The sequence below is a fragment of the Leptodactylus fuscus genome, chromosome 4 (genome assembly GCF_031893055.1).
Source record: "Leptodactylus fuscus isolate aLepFus1 chromosome 4, aLepFus1.hap2, whole genome shotgun sequence".
In the NCBI taxonomy this organism is placed as follows: domain Eukaryota; kingdom Metazoa; phylum Chordata; class Amphibia; order Anura; family Leptodactylidae; genus Leptodactylus; species Leptodactylus fuscus.
In genome coordinates, this window is record NC_134268.1 from 58,049,533 (window position 1) to 58,063,852 (window position 14,320).

Here is a 14,320-nt window from a genome sequence, read left to right on the forward strand (position 1 = left end):
TATAGCAAAGTGTACAGTAAAAAAGTAGTCAACAACCACATACAATACGAGCATCAATAAGAAGAGGTAATGCAGGGTAATCCAGTGAAATAATCAAGGAGAAATAAAAATTGACAAAAACCAGGTATTTGAGATGGGCGGAAGGTATGGCTGAGACATTGTGGTACCAAGGTATACAATCAGAATGGAGGAGATAGCGGAAGGTTACACCATGTTACGAACCATCTCCTGTTTTGCTCCCACAAGTATCTGTATTTTAGTACTGTATATAAAGAGACTTGGGAAATGAAAGACAAGAAGGTCTAAACTGATAGAATTAAGAATCTCCCTATATATCAATAACGGATTTTGTATGGGAGCCAGGAGCTTCGAGTGATGCCTCTGCGCCTTGATAACATAGCCTTGCGGTTAAGGGATTCCCAATGCTCGCCGCTTTCTTGCCAGCAGATTACAACCTATTTTACTATAATTTGTCACTTGTGTCACATTTGCAAAGTAGAGTTTTCCATAGAGTGACTGCAATCTGCTAATAGATTCCCAACAAAGGAGTCTTATACGTCTCTGGACTTTACAATGTTACACTATAATACGTTATTGCTATTTATACTGCATGCTACATTGATCCACTACTTTCTATGAAATATAGTGTAAAAAATATCTCTACTTTTTGCCAGGTTCCTGTGTCAGAGACAGACTAACAAAAGTTGCTTTTCATCTGATGTGTCAAACCAGTAAATCACATCTCCAGAGACAAACCAATATACAAGTGTCCAAGTCCTAGATCTATACAAATGGTCCCCGACTAGAGAGTGACAGGTGAGTAGTCATCATCCTCTGTCAGCGACAGTCTCATTTTCATCAGAGCTGTTTATTAGACATGTACAGTCTCACTTTCTAAAGACGCGTCCGTGCAACTTAACTAATGCACCTGGGTAATGCTTCTGATCATTCCTGCAGCAGATACACCCGGTAATATGAGCAGTGACAATGACGAGAAATACAGAGAGTTCTACCATACCTGCTATTCACTGCGAGGGATCAACAGGCTTCATTCACCCAGGAAAAGGAACGATATGTGAGCGCTAAGAAGCCAGTAAGCGGCTGTGTTGCCCGTCACTCGGCTGACATAGGAAAACATATCTGATTTTAAGTCTGTCTGTTTGTTCTCCATTGAGCTTCACTGTAGCAACAGTAAATAAAGAGTGGCCGCACCTAGGCACTCTGCAGCACTAAAGCCATGGATTATTGCATGACGCTCTGTGTATTAGTTACTCACATACAGACACTGGGACTATTCAATCACTGTCCACAATCCAGTCCAGAATAAGCTCCTATAAATATTTATAATGGACAGGATCCTGAACTGATTGTTAATGCTATATGAAGGGTGTACTGTCTAATACGACTACATAAAGCACGCTTTGTTTTCACCATTAATACACTTTGGAAAAAACTGATACATAGTGTTAAGGCCTTTTACATGGGTGATGATCAGCCAGACGATCGATGGCACCAATCTTCATTTCTGATCATTGCCCTAGCGACTATACCCAGCGATCAAATGATAAAAAACTTGTATGTTGTTGATCGTCTCTTTTATTCTGACATAAAATGTAGCATTTGTTGACAACAGGGGATGTGCTAATGAATATAATGAGATGAATTAGAGAATGGGGGACACAATGGCATGAACAATTAATCATATGTACAAAGCCCCAAATCATTATTACATGGCAATATAAATAAACAACCACTGATGGATTTCCTATATATTGTCTATTGGCAATGCCTTAGCTGTTGGTCGCACATGATGCCGGCAGCGAGGATGTAAGGAGGAGCACTAGTCAGGAGCACACAGATCCCCCAGCCCCTTTATCCTTAGTTTAACTCATTTATATCCGCTGCACAACTGAGCAGTGCCCAGGATCTTTCACCACCGGTGATAACCACATTCAGTTGCTTTCCTATCACTACCCCATGTGTGCCCAAAGTATGTTTAGAGTCTATGTGTGATGAACAGAATGAAAGCACTATTACATGAAATTCTCATTTCTATTAGGACAGGAGGAATTATTCTAGTTTTAATCCCAGTGCCATATTTCCTCCTATAACTGAAGCGCTCAGAGCAGTATCCGAGTAATAAATGATCGGGACATTCATCTCATTACAGCTTTTATTGCTCCACATAAACCAAGCCCATAAGTGCCTGTAAGTCCTGTTTATGCTTTATGGCCTTTAATAGACATATCAATAGCTTATATATTTCCATATCGTAAACTTGTTTAAACTTAAAGGGATTATCCATGATTTTTTTTTTAGTGTCCTATCCTTAGTATAGGCTATAAATATCTGGTTGGTGAGGGCCAACACCCTGCCCCCATATGGATTAGCAATTTGATGGGTGCTTCCAGTCCATGTGCTATATATTCAGTGCACAGAGCCAGAAGTAGATCGATCCATGCCCTGTACTGCAGCCCTGCTCCACACAATTCAGTATACAGTAACTATTAAAAAATGTGAGTCCAACCTCTGGGATCTGCATGTGTCTCGCTAACAGGAGTTCCCTGACCATATCCTGTTGCATCTAGTCCCAAAGCATAACTAAACTTTAAAACTACTTTTCATTTTCTTAAAGTATTTTGGGAGTGAATCAAGTTTGTAAATTATTGCATTACTGAAATTTGCCTCCTTGTGATATAATATTGTGCCTGAATGGTCTCTCTGGTCTTTCCTCCTTTTCTTCGATCTGTGCCATTTCTTCCAGGGGGTCCTGGATGAGTCATTGCATGGGGGCATGGAGTATGGGCTGGAGGGGTGTACGCATGGGATTCTAGCTAATCCACATTGCAGAAAAATATCCGCAGTGGACATGCTGTGATTTCAAAAAACTCTGCAAATGTAAAACGTTGGCGTTTTACGTAAAGATTTAACAAAAGGGATTCCATCATTAAAATAGTATTTTTTCAGGCCTGCCACGTCAGAATAGTCTTAAGAAAGGCTGTTCTTCTCCTACCGTTGGATGTCTTCTCCGGGCCGTCATTAGGTAGAAATCCCAAATGGAGACATCTGATGACTTTTTTCTTTCCTTAGGGAGGCTTTCTCCTCTAATTGGGACTGGTATATTTAGCCTCAGTTGCAGGGGGAATACAGCTGTATACACACCTTGCAGAGCTGATCTGGGTTCTGTAGGACACTGACACTGATCACGTGACTGTCGGGTGAAAGGGCGGCCGCATCATGGCGGTGTACACACAGAGATCGAGAAGGCAGGGAAGGTAATAAACCCTCTCTGTCTTCTCTCTGGGAGCTCCGGCTGAAGTTTCAGCCGGCTCCCAGTATCAGCAGCTGCACAATCTCGTGCAGCTGCTGTGTTCTGACAGGATGTACCGACACTTCCTATCAGAACAAGGTAACCACCTCCCGGAAATAAATATGGGCGGTCCGGAAGTGGATAAATGGTCCTTAACTTTTCAGACAACTTAGACTCATTTCATAGAGCATGTGATTCTGGACAAAAATATAATGCCTTTTAATTGAAAATGTGGCTGCTTTCTGACCGAGAAAACACTATAAAGTTCCTGCCACTAACTGACTCCCTTGTAGCTAATTTTTGGTTCATTCCCTGTTGGTGGGTAAGGTTTGTTCATAGATACATTCGATAAGTAAGACAGACTGACAGTGAGTGGATGGGGCAGTTATTTTCTCTCTTCATACAGTGAATGAGGAGGGGAGGTTCTGATTCTCCTCACAGCAGCTCTGCAAACTGCTCCGTGCAAAGTACTGAACATTCTGAAAATCTCACAGCTTACAATGTAAGAAAAAAAGTGTTCGATGTTTTGGCTGTAATTACAGATTGTATATTATTCACAGACAACATGCAGCTTTCCTCTTCTGATAGATTGCTCTTTTCACAACTATGTCTTTGCTATTGTAAATGCAAACTGCTTTAGCCATAATGTGATTATCAGAAGCAGAAAGACTGATAGGAGTATGAAGGTTTATACAGTCAGCGAGCAGACTGCCCAGCAAGACCATACACATATTTCAACTTTTCATGAAAACTCAGGTATGCTTTAAGACTGGTAGTTATGCAAGACAAGGAAGGGGTGAGACTTGCTCTACAACAGTAATGTCAGCATTTAAGGGGTTCCAAACTAATGTAAATTTATCTCACAAAGTGATAACCAGAATAAAAGATTTAGCCATATTTTTCTTTAATACACAAATCCAGAAGTTGTCTGAGAAGCCCTGCAGCACCACCTGGAGGACATAAATGTTATATCCTGCTACTATTTTTTGGAAACTGTCCTATCTATGGCATATTCATATTTACATATCCCCTTTCACAGTTTCTTTCATCTTTTCTTTTTCCTCTCTTTTTTAGTTGCTTACAATAGGATTTGAGTGACAGACCATTGGCAAAACACATTATAAAATTGTTGACTGAACCAGTCAATTTCTGTTTGATCAGTCCACAATCTAATGTGAACAAGGCCTCCTGACTAGAGATGAGCGAGTACTGTTCGGATCTGCTGATCCGAACAGCACGCTCGCATAGAAATGAATGGATGCACCTGGTACGTCCTCTTTGACGTCGGCCGCCCGCTTAACCCCCCACGTGCCGGCTACGTCCATTAATTTCTATGCGAGCGTGCTGTTCGGATCGGCTGATCCAAACAGTACTCGCTCATCTCTACTCCTGACTAGTCTGCAACAGAAGGTCACATATAGCCATATGAAAAGTGACGCCCCGTACAATATAGGGTTAATCTAACAAAACCACAGTTTCCTGTGTACACCCCAAGTCCATGTCCATACCTAAGCCATACGTACTCTGTGTGATGCTGTACACTGCCTCCTTACAATACTGTATTATCCTCTAGAATCAATGCTTGTAGTAGAGAATACAGTATACTGTATGTGCAATGCAGCATGTGATGTAATATCCATATGAATTATTTAGGAAAATCCATTGGAAACCTCTGTATGAAATCCCAGACATATACAACAAATACACAGTATGGGCCCATAGATCCAGTTTGCTATGCTGTGCACATAAATCCTTCTAACCAGCTGCATCGGTTGCCTACATGGTGATGTGATACGGACTTTTTTATATGTTGATAAAAGTTTTATGGACCCCTTCTATGCCGGATTTTCTGTTTACTTATAAGGTGATCATGGTAGACTGTGGCCCCACTACATGCTTTGCTATGGGGCCCGATGGTTACTTATTACGCACCTGCTTGTTCTCTGTTTCATGAGTGCTTATAAAACATGACAATGCAATGATCAGCACAGATGTCTCATATAAGACAATGTGGTCATTGCTCCTGTACACTTGATATGAAGGAATGATGCCCAGCGTGTATTATATACCCCCCCCCCCCATGTCTGCCTGCACTATGCACTTTACTCCTACATTATTGATAGTCTTATTCATGCTGACATTTATGATACTACATTGTCTCATGCCCTTCATCCTGGCAACATGGCTTTTCTCCATTGCATGACTCATTTGTATCAGTCTATTGATTTATGTAATATTTAATATACATTGTGATTATTTTGAACTTTTGCCAATTATGTCTCATATTCTTTTATAAGTATTTATGTCTTTGTTAGTAAGCTTTGCTACTCTTTTCCAACACTATTCGCACAAATTGATTTTATTGCATAGTAATATAAGTGATATGTGTGTATCTTCTGCTACTCTAATTGGAATATCGATGTCTTCTAATGCGTCACAAGGACCATTGGGGCCTCTCAAGTGCTATGGCCCAGATGCAGCTGCAATGCTGTCACCATTGCCTTTGAAGAAAGCTCCAATGACCATAGGACCCCAATAAATACATATTTAGGGAGAGATTTTTATTAATTGAAGCATTATTAGTTGTTTAACCCTTTGTGTAATGCATCTTACACCTTAATTATACTGTTTGGATAAAGGATAGACAATAATGATGAACATTTCTATTGCACCTGCAAGATAACGATTAGACCTTTCTTATTTGGTTAAATTGTGCCACCTACTGGCGCAACTACATAATAACAGTCTTACTATCAAACACATGGTCTTTATTATAATGTAATTATTATCATCACATTATTATCATTCCCTTTGTTACCAATAACATTAAACACGACATATTTAATCTCTTTTTATTCAGTTGTGTAGAAAAAAGATGAACACCAACAGTGCAGTAACATGATAACTGTATAGTCACAGACACAGCAATACCAGTAGTTTTACTTTTTACATTCTGCAATAATTCAGGAAAGGGTTTTGAGTTGTTTATTAATTTATAAACAGCCAGTACTCCGAAGAGACCACAGAGTATAAGAGTGTTTCCAACCCCAAATGTGTCTGTTCAAGCCCAAAACATTGGCAACATTCATGTTGAATCCGGTTTGATCTGTATTGGTTCACACATCTCTAGTCAGTATTGCAGATAAGGTTTTGCATAAGGCTAAGGTCCCACTGGGTGGAAATACAGCAAAAAAACACAACTTAAAAACCGCAGAGAAAATGCTGTGTTATGTATATCTACATGCGTTTTTCATCGCGTTTTTCAGTTTTGTGCTGCGGAAATTCATATGAGTTTTCTGTTGAGTTTCTCATGTGCAATAAATGTAATTGAAAGGCTATGTTGAAAATCCTAAGGAATTATGGTCCTCTGCTATTTAGGCCGGGGTTTGGTCGCGGCGGAAGCACCGCGGGAAAAATTGCGGCATTTTACAGTTCTTGCAAAGTGGATGCCCACTTTGCGGGAGGGGAAAAAATAATAAAATTAAAAAAAAAATAAAAAATAAAAAATCGCAGAGCGGACACGCCACGATTTCCAAAACTGTCACGGTTTTGAAAATTGCAGTATGCCAATTATATCTACGGAAACGCCGGCAGCTTTCCCATAGATATAATGGTATCAGAAAGTCCGTGGAGGAAAACTTTGTGAACTTTCTGTTCACACTGCGGTTGTTCCCACCGTGCTTTAGCGCGGCTTTTCTGTAGCGTTTTTTTTTTCCCGCAGTGTGGGGCTAGGATTAGACATAATTGAATTCATTATGCTGGTACTGAACGCAGCTTTTTTTCCCACTGCATTTCCGCAATGCCCAAAAACGCTGCGTTTCTGCCCAGTGGGGCCTTAGCTTAAGGGCCTTAGCCTAAGGGATAACTTTAAGAACAGTGAGGTCAGTGAGTGTCGGCAGTGGTCTGTGGTGCTAGGATCAACATTTTACGTCCTCTTGGTACATATTTTATCCCTATTGTAAGCTCTGGACATAGGGAGTGGCAGGAGTCAATGTTAGTACCTGAGATTTGAAATTACTATAGATGAAGTCCAGTTCTGCCATCCTGTGTCCAGATGGTGTCATTACACTTGAGTAGCTGGTGCTATAAATACAGCTCTGTGAACAAGAACCCACTCTATTAACTAAGAATTTGCTAATAGGGTTTGTAAAAATGGATTATGTGTACAGGATTATGTGTACAGGGTTATGTGCACAGGGTTATGTGTACAGTTTTATGCTGCTCAGAATATCAAACAAAGGAAAATAAAAGTCCTACGCCTCTTCAGCGGCTAACTATACTGTTCAGTCCCTTAATAACCAGGAGGTTAGCCTATCGCTGGCCTCCTAATAAACAAAGTTTTCAGATAACCATGGGGTACACATACCCAGCTCTTAGCAGCATCCTCTGTGGCAGACTTCTCTCACACACTGGTTGACTGCCCCAGCGTTTCAGTCTCTCTCCCACTAAACAGCACACCTGTGCCATTTACATTCCCCTGCTGGTTTGTACTCAAGCGTGGACTGGACTGCCCTGCAGGACTGACCTGAACTCATACTCCAGTCCAGAACCTAAGAACTAAATGCCTGAGCATGCAGAAATATAATGATTTTCGCAGACTACACCTTTCTCAACCTCACACTGGATTTTTTTCAAAAAGAGATTTTCATTATTAAAAGTATTTTGTAGACTAAAAATAGGTGGAGTTGACCCAGAACAGCTGTTCTTAGCAGCTGATACACAGAGAAGGTAGCAGAAAGCAGACAGCTGTGTTCTCTGTATAGTGTCACACCTTCAGGTACTGTAATATATCAGTACAGTATCAGCTGTAGAGATAGGCAAATCAGTTCGTACCAAGTCAGGTTCAACCCATATATTCCAAATTCTTTGTTTTTGTAAGTAACCAAACAAATGGGGTTTCATCTCAGACTGATTAAAATGGCCGCTGCATTATAATCTGGGGTCTGAACTATAATAGGTGGAGGCCCAGGGAAGGTGAAAAACATTTTCATACTCACCTTCTGTTACCTCTTTTGAGCCTCCTTCTGTTATCCGATGCTCTTCTGTGATGTCATTGGCCCGGGCTCATTGCGTCATGATGCTCGTCAGGGCGATGTGACCACTGGTAACCCAATCACATACCATACAATTAAATGCAGACGTTGATATCACAGAAGAGCACAGGACATCACCAGGAGAGCGCCGGATGCTGCAAGGAGGCGCAAAAGAGGTAAAAGATGTGGATTTTTTTTATATACATTACCCCTGGGCCTCCATCTACTATACTCTGAAGTCCACCGAAACCCCTGAGCATAACAATATCACTTTCACATTGGAGATAACTTCAGCTGTGTTAGCGTTAGAGAGCTAGACATGGGATAGATGGGTTCCTCGGAGCCCTACGACTATTCTATATTATGTTTAAGCTAATTTACAGTGTGGTTCATACCAAACTTGTTCAACCCAAAAGGGACCTGAGCCACCGAACACGAAACTTGAGAGCTTCACCCATCTCTAATCAGCTGCTCAAAAGAACTACTCAATGGGGACCAGATACCCACAGATCTGGTATTAGTGACCTAACTTTGGGATAGGACATCTATATTTTTAGCCCATAACACCCACTTAATATATAACAATATCTTAAGCATATCAATATCTTTTATCCCTCGATGGGAGGATAGTACTGTAGGTAATACATTTACTAACTTCTGTTTCGAAGTACCACTTATAGATGTCTGCCTAGTAATCTGTAGCACCAGCAGCACTGCTGTATAACAGGACGCCATGTGAAAACACTGTTGTGACATCTTCATTCTTGAGGCTAAAGGGTTTTTCCAATTAACATATATATTAAATTTACAGACAATTAAAAATTTTGCAGCATTTTAAAGATTTTCTCTAACCATCTTAGTTGTTTTGTCTCTTGTTAAAGGACACAACCATGAATGCAAGAACTTTCTATGGGTCTAGGACTTGTCAGGAGTCCGGTCATGATTTTCTAAACCATAGAAAGTTTCTACATTCATGGCCATATCCATTGGCAACAATTAAAACAAAAGAATGTCGTACTAAGATGGTTAGAGAAAATCTTTAAACTTTCTATATGCAAAAATGGTTCAATTTCAATTGCCTACAAATGAATCTATTGTTATGTTCTTGGGAAATCCCTTACGGATTGCTTACAAGTAGTTATATTCTTGCTTACTACAGCACCTACTGCTCAGTAACATATATGCACTCTTTGCAAAATGACTCATCTCTGAAAAATAAGACACTAAAAGAGTTTCCTTTTTGCCCACCAGGAAGTCTAAATGAACTGTGATAATGTTATATATACAATGACTGTCAAGTGACTATTTTAGGAAGGACTGCGTCTTCCCCCCTGACCCCTATTAACAAAGTGACCCGTCTGGACTGACTATTTCCTGTATCCCTAAGTTTAATCTTCTGCCTCTTACCCTGACCTCACAGTTGACTTTGACTATGCTCATTTGGGGAATTTATTTTAGGAAATTGAGTAATGCTGAGTCCACACAACTCTCGATCTGATAGGATAGTGAATGGTAAGTGAGGACCGCATTGTCACCACCTCCGTTAATTGCTATTAAAAATCATAGGATACGTCACCTTCCTGACACTCCTATTTTAGTATTGCCCATAATGTCACAATTCTGGGGAATTTTTTCTAAGAATTCTGCATTGTGTTATTCCTCTGTTATTCTTTTGTAAATTGACAACTGGGCGTTACCAATTTGAGGGTGTCCATACACGCTGTGACACTGCTGACAACTGTAAAAAGGAGAATAGTAAAACCTGTGTATCAATTTCTTTATAAATCTATTGAAATTTTGTTAAAATTGATGCTCCATTATTATTATTTCATTGGTAATTCAAGTACTTGCTAACAGACATGTCAGGAGAGATAACAAGATTCTCTTCAACCATTTTCGGTTAAAGCCATTTGACTTTTTTCCATTTTCATTTCTTTACTCCCTGCTTTCTTAAAGCCGTATTTTTTCTTTAGTTTTCTATCCACATGCACTATACAAGGGCTTGTTTTTTGTGGGATGACTTGTACTATTTATATAATTATTACTTCAATATACTGACCATGTAAGAAGAATGTAGTTGTGCCATTTTCTTGCTGATTTTATTTTTACAGCATTTATTTGGCAGTAAATGTGCCACTTTCCATATACCTTTATTTTGTGAGTTAGTATGGCAATTTTTATACATTTTTTTTATTTATTTTTTTAATTTTTTCAACAAAAACTACTTTTTTTTACTTTCAGTCTGATTGTATTATATACTCCCAGGAAGATCCTGTCTGTCCCATGGTGCCACAGGGTCATGGATGACATCAACTTCTCTCCCAAAAGGTAACTAAATACTCACACCTCTACAAGGACAATTGGAGATAAACATTGAACTGCCTTATGGTTCAATCACAGTAAGGCCGGTGCAGGGATGTCATTTATTCCACGAATAGGGGCCACTGAAGCATGTCCGCAAAACTGAACAGGAATTGGACCTGTTGTTAGTTCTGCGGTCCACACTGTCGGCCCGAACACTGATCTGTGTGATACATGGTCATGTGCGTGGGCTGATAGAAATGAATGCGTCAGTGTGCTCTCTGGGTTTGACCTGGCCCACAGTCGTCTGCAAGGAACCTAAGCTATGTTTTGCCCCTGTCTCAGGGCTTCAGCCTACAATCCTTGAACTTCAGGCTCTTCCTCACTCTCCACTCTCATTAGCAGAGCTTGGACATGTCTTTCCCCTTTGGAAGCAGGATGAAGACTGCCTGAGGCTGAGGCCCCACGTAGCAGAAACGCCGCCTTTTTTGTTGCAGATTTTGCTGTGGTTTTTTAAGCCAAAGCCAAGAATGGCTACTAATGGATCGGAAAATAAATAGGAAGTTTTTATACTTCTACCTCCTGCTCAATCCACTCCTGGCATTGGCTTATAAAACCAACAAAATCTGCAACAACAAAAAAAGCTGCATTTCCGCAATGTTGGGCCTGAAGGCTGATTAGTCTCCTCGCCAGACCTGATAGGAGCTAGACCATCAGCTCGGCAAACATCAACCCCCCCCCCCCCCCCCTTCATCCTCAGTGGAACAGCCTTTAAAGGGAAGTTATATTTGCATATAAAACTTACAAAACATAAACAACTATTTACATGTGCCACTTTACATATAATGCAATTGAGTGTTATACAGTGAACACTGGGATGCTGTAAAAGGACATGATAGAGTTAGAAGGGGCATTTGCCAGGTGGTGCTGTGTTATAAAGCTGATACCTGCCTGCAACTTCAGCAGTCAGAGATAACTCCATAGAAAGTGCTCTATACCATATCATACCATTTTCAATGGTTCATATTTGCCTTACTGATCCCCATAAGCTTTCTTGCTGTTAGTTACATGCTCTGTTCCAGGTAAATGTGATGCGCTTATGCGACTACAGAGAATTGTCCAATATTCTCTGAGGTTACACATCTGAGCATGGATGAACAGAATGGCTTTGCTAACAAATAAATGCCAACAGATATTGGACTAAATTAAGTGATTCTGGAGACAAAACTGAAGCGCATCATTCTCAGATCTGGTATGTTGCCAGTAAGATCACTCGCGCTACTGTGACATGGTCCTCTCAGTTGTTACTTTTCAGTTTAGCAGCAGATGGTTATGGCCGCTGGTGGATTATATTGTCTTAAAGAAATCTGAAAACTCCTAAATAAATTCTATAAAATATTCCTACCTGCCACAAGGGCCCAATAATGATTTAACCAGTCAGTCAACAATTGTTTAAAGGGTCTTATACATATGAATAGGTATCGTCTAGTCTTACCACTTACATGACCTACATCCACCCACCTGAATAATAAAGACTCAACACAAATAAAGTGGCCACTGCAGCCATTTTTTAACAAACAATGAAAGTTAACAGACAACAAATCATGTGATACCTGAGCCCATTGTAATTCTAAGGAGATCTAAGGAGGTCCTCGGAGCCAACACTGTGGCCTACTAAACTCTTTGTAATGAGCTACAGCCGTTCTCCCACCTCAGGGGCATTAAATCACCAATCCGAGGTGAAAACAGGTTCCACCATTAAAGATCCCACATTCCCAGGCCAGACCAAAATTAATTCCCAGTTGTGCCATTGTTTTGTGGAATCGAGAGCCTTACAGCCCCCACCCAACCATGCCACCAAGTACTTCATTCTCAATCTGAGGACTCCTGCCTAGCTGCTGTAACTGGGCTAGCCACAATAAACCCAAAACCTGCCCAACCACCTCCCCTTAGGGTACGACCCTTCTTTCCCATACAAACCATATAATGAACTATTATTTAGTTAGATCATTTGGTTTCCATACGGTTTTTATTTTATTTTTATTTTTATTTTTTTAAAATGTAGATTGTGAGCCCCACATAGAGCTCACAATGTACATTTTTCCCTATCAGTATGTCTTTTTTGGAATATGGGATGGAAATCCATGCAAACACGGGGAGAACATACAAACTCCTTGCAGATGGTTTTATGCCCTTGGCGGGATTTGAACACCAGGACTCCAGCGCTGCAAGGCTGCAGTGCTAACCACTGAACCACCGTGTGGCCCCCCATACGGTTTTTATATTGTTAACAATGGCAGATTTTAATATGTCAATTTCGCTCATAAACTTTAACAAGTGAGTGCTACATAGAAATGACCTGCAGTGAATGCAGAATTTTCCATGTACTTAGGAATACATGCATAGGTACAACTAGCTTTCGGGCAGCATCTTAGTGTGGGAGGTTGTATTGTGTGTCTACTCCTGGCCTAGTCAGGGAGCCTGATGTTCTTTCCCAGTGGCCTCCTGTATGCTGTGGCCATTACAAATAAAATTGCCTTCAGCTACACTCATCTGATCCCTGTGTTTGGCAATATCCCGGGTGCATGTTGTACATTGTGTGCCATGTAAAACTGTAACGTCTAAAGCCTAGGAATTTGTTGAGAATGAGCATTCCTATCAATGTTCATTCAGCTGATTATCAGAACCTTTAAAGCCCCTGAAACTTTATTATGGGAGCCACAATCTTTATAAAACCCAGGGCCAAATAGTCTTATTCTGCCCCTGATTGTGAGCAGCACATTCCCTGCCTGTTCCCTGCATGTTCCCACATGGTGATGTGCTACCAACAATTTCTTTAGCCTGACCAAAAGATGTGATCAGCTCATCTGAGAATGCTTATTTCTGATCCGAGAACCTTGTACACGAGCCAGTGATTGGAAATGAAAAATGCTTATTTAGTCTGAGGCCACATATTGTGAAAAAACTGCACTTTTGTTACAGATGTAGCTGTCATATATAAAAGTAGGGAGAGATATGCTTCATTTACATGTCCTATTCCTTTTGACACCGCTCTTGGCCTTTTCTCAAAAAACTGCAACACAAAACCCAGCTTTTCCGTGACATGTGGTCTCAGCCTCATAGCAATTACCAGCTTCAGCAAATGGCCCTTAGGGTTGGTTCACACTAGCATATGTATTCCGTCCGGTTAGAGTCTGCATCGAGACCCCCCGGATGGAATACAATTGCAATTACAAGCGATGTGCTGTCAAAGCACACGGACCCCATAGACTATAGACCGGACAGCGCTGGGAGATATCAAAGCATTGGGGACAGGTGAATATAGGTGAATATGGGTTGTTGTTTTTTTCACCTTCTCCAACCCAATATGAAAAACTCTTTTATCCTTGACAATCCCTTTAAGGCTTATCCTTTGATCTATGCGCCTGTTAAGAAGAAGAGTGTTCACCCAGACCATCTTTTAACCCCTTGTTGTGTTAAGAGATAAAGAAAATATGTCTGGTACTGTCATAATAATTATAACACATAGCAACAACTGTAGAAAATACTAGACATCTCACAAAAACAAGGCTTCTTAGAACTATGTCAGTAGAAAACTTAAAAAGATAGTGATGCAAAAAGGAAAAAAAGATTGGATAATAGAATTATAGAACTAGTCCACTAGTGCTAGTAACAG

General features: G+C 40.5%; 1 protein-coding gene across 1 annotated transcript in view; it reads right to left on the bottom strand.

Moving 5' to 3' along the window:
* LOC142200277 (uncharacterized) overlaps nt 1–13,703 on the bottom strand; it is a 65,690-nt gene extending 51,987 nt beyond the window's left edge. The window contains exon 1 of the mRNA XM_075270503.1: nt 13,694–13,703. The gene's annotated coding sequence lies outside the window, so the exon portion shown is untranslated. The remainder of the gene's footprint in view (nt 1–13,693) is intronic.
* Between the last annotated feature and the right edge of the window lie 617 nt (nt 13,704–14,320).